General features: G+C 35.4%; 1 protein-coding gene across 16 annotated transcripts in view; it reads right to left on the bottom strand.

Moving 5' to 3' along the window:
* Window positions 1–6000, bottom strand: part of MLIP (muscular LMNA interacting protein) — a 271628-nt gene that overhangs the window by 37906 nt on the left and 227722 nt on the right. The gene's annotated exons all lie outside the window — the stretch shown is intronic.

The raw sequence follows: 6000 nt of genomic DNA, 5'->3' as shown, positions 1-6000 counted from the left end.
CAAAGAGAATAAAATACCTAGGAATACAACTAACAAGGAACGTAAAGAACCTCTTCAAGGAGAACTACAAGCCACTGTTCAATGAAATAAGAGAGGACACAAACAGATGGAGAAACATTCCATGTTCATGGTTAGGAAGAATCAATATCGTGAAAATGGCCATACTGCCCAAAGTAATTTACAGATTCAACACTATTCCCATCAAGCTACCAATGACCTTCACAGAACTGGAAAAAACCACGTTAAACTTCATATGGAACCAAAAGAGCGCCTGCATAGCCAAGTCAATTCTAAGCAAAAAGAACAAAGCAGGAGGCATCACACTACCAGACTTCAAACTATACTACAAGGCTACAGTAATCAAAAGAGCATGGTACTGGTACCAAAACAGAGATATAGACCAATGGAACAGAACAGAGGCCTCAGAGGCAACACAACATATCTACAACCATCCGATCTTTGACAAACCTGAAAAAAACAAGCAATGGAGAAAGGATTCTCTGTTTAATAAATAGTGTTGAGAAAACTGGCTAGCCATGTCCAGAAAGCAGAGACTGGACCCCTTCCTGACGCCTTACACTAAAATAGCTCCAGATGGATTAAAGACTTAAACATAAGACCTAACACCATAAAAACCCAAGAAGAAAATCTAGGCAAAACCATTCAGGACATAGGCGTAGGCGAGGACTTCATGACCAAAACACCAAAAGCATTGGCAACAAAAGCCAAAATAGACAAATGGGACCTAATCAAACTCCACACCTTCTGCACGGCAAAAGAAACAGTCATTAGAGTGAATCGGCAACCAACAGAATGGGAAAAAATTTTTGCAGTCTACCCATCTGACAAAGGGCTGATATCCAGAATTTACAAATAACTAAAACAAATCTGCAAGAAAAAAACAAACAAGCCCATTCAAAAGTGGGCGAAGGTATGAAGAGACACTTTACAAAAGAAGACCTACATGAGGCCAACAAACATATGAAAAAATGCTCATTATCACTGGTCATTAGAGAAATGCAAATCAAAACTACATTGGGATACCATCTCACGCCAGTTGGAATGGAGATCATTAAAAAATCTGGAGACAACAGAAGCTGGAGAGGATATGGAGAAATAGGAACACTTTTACACTGTTGGTGGGAATGTAAATTAGTTCAACCATTGTGGAAGACAGTGTGGCCATTCCTCAAGGACCTAGAAATAGAAATTCCATTTGACCCAGCAATCCCATTACTGGGCATATATCCAAAGGATTATAAATCGTTCTACTATAAGGACACATGCACACGAATGTTCATTGCAGCACTGTTTACAATAGCAAAGACCTGGAACCAACCCAAATGCCCATTGATGATAGACTGGACAGGGAAAATGTGGCACATATACACCATGGAATATTATGCAGCCATCAAAAATGATGAGTTCATGTCCTTTGTAGGGACATGGATGAACCTGAAAACCATCATTCTCAGCAAACTGACACAAGAGCAGAAAATCAAACACCGCATGTTCTCACTCATAGGCGGGTGTTGAACAATGAGAACACATGAACACAGGGAGGGGAGCACTACACATTGGAGTCTGTTGGGGGGAAATGGGGGAAGGACGGGGTGTGGGGAGGTGGGGAGGGATAGCATGGGGAGAAATGCCAGATATAGGTGAAGGGCAGGAAGGCAGCAAATCACACTGCCATGTGTGTACCTATGCAACAATCTTGCATGTTCTTCACATGTACCCCAAAACCTAAAATGCAATTTAAAAAAGAAAGAAAAAAAAGAAATTTACAGGACAAAAAAAATAAAATAAAACCACTGATGATGTGACACTAGAAAAAAAAAGAAAATCAAGAACTTCAAACCAGTACTACATAAAAATTAATATTTTGTAAAAAAAAAAAAAAAGAAATTAAAAGGAGAAAAATTGTCACTTTGAGTATTGATGCATGGAGAAATGTCACAGAAGAAGAGGAATAATTTAACACGGTCTTAAAGTACGAGAATGGTTTGTGTAAGTAAGGCGAACATAGAAGAGTATTTTATATGGGAAAATAAATGAACAAGTAGAACAGTAAGGCATTCCCAAAGCATGCCTAGAGAAAAATAGGAAAATCAGTTTAAGTAAAGTAAAATAAGAATAATAAAGACTAGTGTGAGAAAATATAAGTATGAATTCTACTTGGTGAATGATTCAATATAAGGACAAAGCAAAAAAAAATATAAAGCATAACAGATGAATCAAGTTTTGAGTTTGGGGACTGATAATTGTGGTTTTAATGACGGAAGTAGGAAAACCAGTGCAGAACTACTTTGATGTGTTTGAGGTGACAACATAACATCCTCGGGGAAATGATGAGCAAGCAGCTACAGATATGAAACTGAATCTCAGTGGAGAAGCAGAAAGGGAAGTGTGAATTTGAGACTTATCAGTACGAAGATAATCACTAAGGCCTGTGAGTGGGTGAATAGCTGAAGTGAGGCAATTAGAAAGATGAGGTAGAGAAGCAAGAAGTGTCCACAAAGAAAGCAAAGAAGGAGCAGTCAGGGAGTTAGAATGTGCATATTATCCCAAGAGCAGAGTAAGAGAAATGCAAGAGGAAATGATCAACTGAGTCAATTGGTACAGAAGAATAAAAGAGAGAGAGGGCTAAGGAAATTTGGCTGAATTGCTGACAACCAGTTTACCCTTAGAGTGGTAGAGGTGAAAGTCAGAAGCTTTCAAAAATGCGCTGAAAAGTGAGTTTATAGAAAGGGAATGGAGACAGTGGCTACTGACCACTTTGAGAGAAAGAAAATTTTGAAACTGATAGATTTGCAGCATCATCAAGGAAAAGGATGAAGTGCTCCTTTAGTATTGTTTTATTTTGTTTTTTAGGCTTCTGCATATAAAGGGGAGGCATTCAATGGAGAAAGAAGGGAAGAAGATTTAGGAGAGGAGAAGGAATGACAATTCCAGAAAGCTTAGTGATAATAAGATCTTACTTGTATATGTTTTTGTTATCTTCAGGCACTTTTACACCTATTTGTCCATTTTATTTTCATAATATTCTAAAAAGGGAGGTACTATTATCATTTTCATTTTAAAAATGAGTAAATGGAGGCATTCAGAGGCTAAATGACTTGCCCAACATGACCACCTAAAAAGGGTTGGGTCAAGAAATAAACTCAGACAAAGAGACTAGTATCATCCTCTTACCCACTGGGCTATCTCACTTTCAAGGATTAAAGAATTTTTGCAATATATTCATCAGAGAAAGGGCTAATATCCAAAATCTACAAGGAACTTAAACAAATGTACAAGAAAAAAAAAACATCAAAAAGTGGGTGAAGGATCTGAACAGACATTTCTCAAAAGAAGACACTTATGCAGCCAGAAACATATGAAAAAAAGCTCATCATCACTGGTCATTAGATAAATGCAAATCAATATCACAATGAGATATCATCTCATGCCAGTTAGAATGGTGATAATTAAAAAGTTAGGAAACAACAGAGGCTGGAGAGGATGTGGAGAAATAGAAACACATTTACACTGCTGTTGGGAGTGTAAATTAGTTCAACCATTGTGGAAGACAGTGTGGCGATTCCTGAAGGATCTAGAACATTTGACCCAGCAATCCCATTACTGGATATATACCCGAAGGATTATAAAGCATTATAGTATAAAGACACATGCACATATATGTTTATTGTGGCACTGTTCACAATAGCAAAGACTTGGAACCAGCCCAAATGCCCATAAATGACAGACTGGATAAAGAAAATATGGCACATATACACCATGGAATATTATGCAGCCGTAAAAAGAATGAGTTCATGTCCTTTGCAGGGACATAGATAAATCTGGAAACCATCATTCTCAGAAAACTAACACAGGAACAGAAAACCAAACACTGCATATTCTCACTCATAAGTGGGAGTTGAACAGTGAAAACACATGGACACAAGGAGAGAAACATCATACACTAGGGCATGTCAGGAGGTAGGGGGCTGGGCAGGACAGCACTAGGAGAAACAGCTAATATAGATGACAGGTTGATGGCTGCAGCAAACCACCACGGCACGTGTCTATGTAACAAACCTGCACATTCTGCACATGTATCCCAGAACTTAAATTATAACTTTAAAAAAAAAAGAGAGGAAGAAAAGAAAGTAATAGGAATGAATTTATTCATGAGGCTGCAAGGAAGTAAAGAAGGCAGTTTTACTGTTTTTTTCCGGGATGAAAAGAAAGTACTTGAGCATCTTTATAAGATATGATGTACCCAGTTATAAACTTCCATCTTGATAGTAAAAAAGTGAAGGAGGGATTAGGGTGAAGATTTAGGACATGAGAAGTTTGATGAAAATTTAGAAGAGTCCTCACTGCAGACTCAGCAAAAGAAGAATAAAACCTGTTGAACGCCTTCTGTAGCCCAGTTGAAGAGGAACTCTAAAGATTGGTAAGACAAGTTCAGCATGTTCTCCACAGGGAAGGATGGGAAGATTTCAGTTTGGAGATAAGCCAGTAGGCAAAGCTGTAAAGTCAGACTTGGGAATGATGTTAGGGTATTGGAGAAAAGTTAATTTAGATAATAGATTGTGTCTTACAATTAAAGGCATTAAGTTATTTCAAGTAAAAAGAAAAAATCCTGATAAATTAGTATGCTATTGATCCAACATAGATATCAAATTGGTAACTCACATATACTTTAATAAAGCAATACAGATTCAAGACTAAGCAATTGAATGGAAACATTTAAAATGTGGTATTACCATCTTATTATTATTACTATTATTATTTTGGTTATGAATTGTTCTTTATTCACTATCACTAAATCTCACACTCAGAAAGACAAAATCTATTATGAGGATTGCATGGACTGAAAATAGATTTCCAATTTCACACAGCTTTTTTTCTTCTCAGTCTGACAAAGCAAAGGCTGAAATATGGATAAAATAGTCTACCCTTGCTGAACAGTCCAGAAAACACCATTAATATATCAAAAAATGAGCTATATCATGTAATTGATATCTATACATCATAACCTTAATATAGATGACAATTTATAAGAAAATGGTAACATTATTATCATAATTATTAACTCAACTAAATGGATTTCGTGGCTCTTGGCAAATATTAAATCAGAAAGAATTTCAAATAATATAAAATCATTTTTAAAATATGCTTTATCTCATATACTTATTTTCTAGAACAAGAGTGGGACACAAACAAAGGTCAGAAAAATGTCATATTGGATGTTTCCCTAAAACATTTATTGGCAAAAAAAAATTGATATTTTAAAATTTAATTCAAAATTGATCATTAGTTGTTATAGAAGCTATTACATTTAAAAATCTATTTTTCCTTATATAATAGTGTTTGCTTTTTAGGTGATTGTTTGCATTTAGACAAGGTTTATTAACATTTTTTTCCTTTAAAAAATGTCTCAGGCTCTAAGGGCTATTATCCAGCTATATTCTGAAAGATAATCTTGATTGATTTCTAAGTATAGAGATATATTTAATTGGATAGAATACTTGTAGAATAAATGCTTTGAAACAGGATTTTGAATTTTACAAAAAGATTTAATTAAAGTGTAACCAGTAAATTATTTTAGGAAATTTTCAGGGTCTGAGCATCTGTACTAGTCAGATGCCCTTATGGTAATACACCAAAGAGCAAAGGCAATTTATATGTAAGCTCCATGTAGTTTATTTTAACTGCTTGTTCCTAGAAAACATTTATGATTGAATTCCAAAGTCAACTATAAATATTTTTACTTGTTTTATATTATACATAGACAGACAGACAGAAAGACACACACACACACACTTCAGGTGCAAAACACTTCATTGTTTTTTACACATTCCGTTACTATACACATTGAAGTGCATAAGTACATTTTAAAGTAAAATGTGAATATTATTTTGCAGATACCCACAGTAATTTTAAGTCTTTTTTTTTTTTTTTTTTTTTTTTTGCCCATTGACTGTAATTCTAAGTGCCTCCTCATCAAGA

This window comes from Sapajus apella, unplaced genomic scaffold (assembly GCF_009761245.1).
Source record: "Sapajus apella isolate SASKATOON/1434 unplaced genomic scaffold, GSC_monkey_1.0 scaffold41, whole genome shotgun sequence".
Lineage (NCBI taxonomy): Eukaryota > Metazoa > Chordata > Mammalia > Primates > Cebidae > Sapajus > Sapajus apella.
This window is presented reverse-complemented; position numbering and strand designations above follow the sequence as displayed.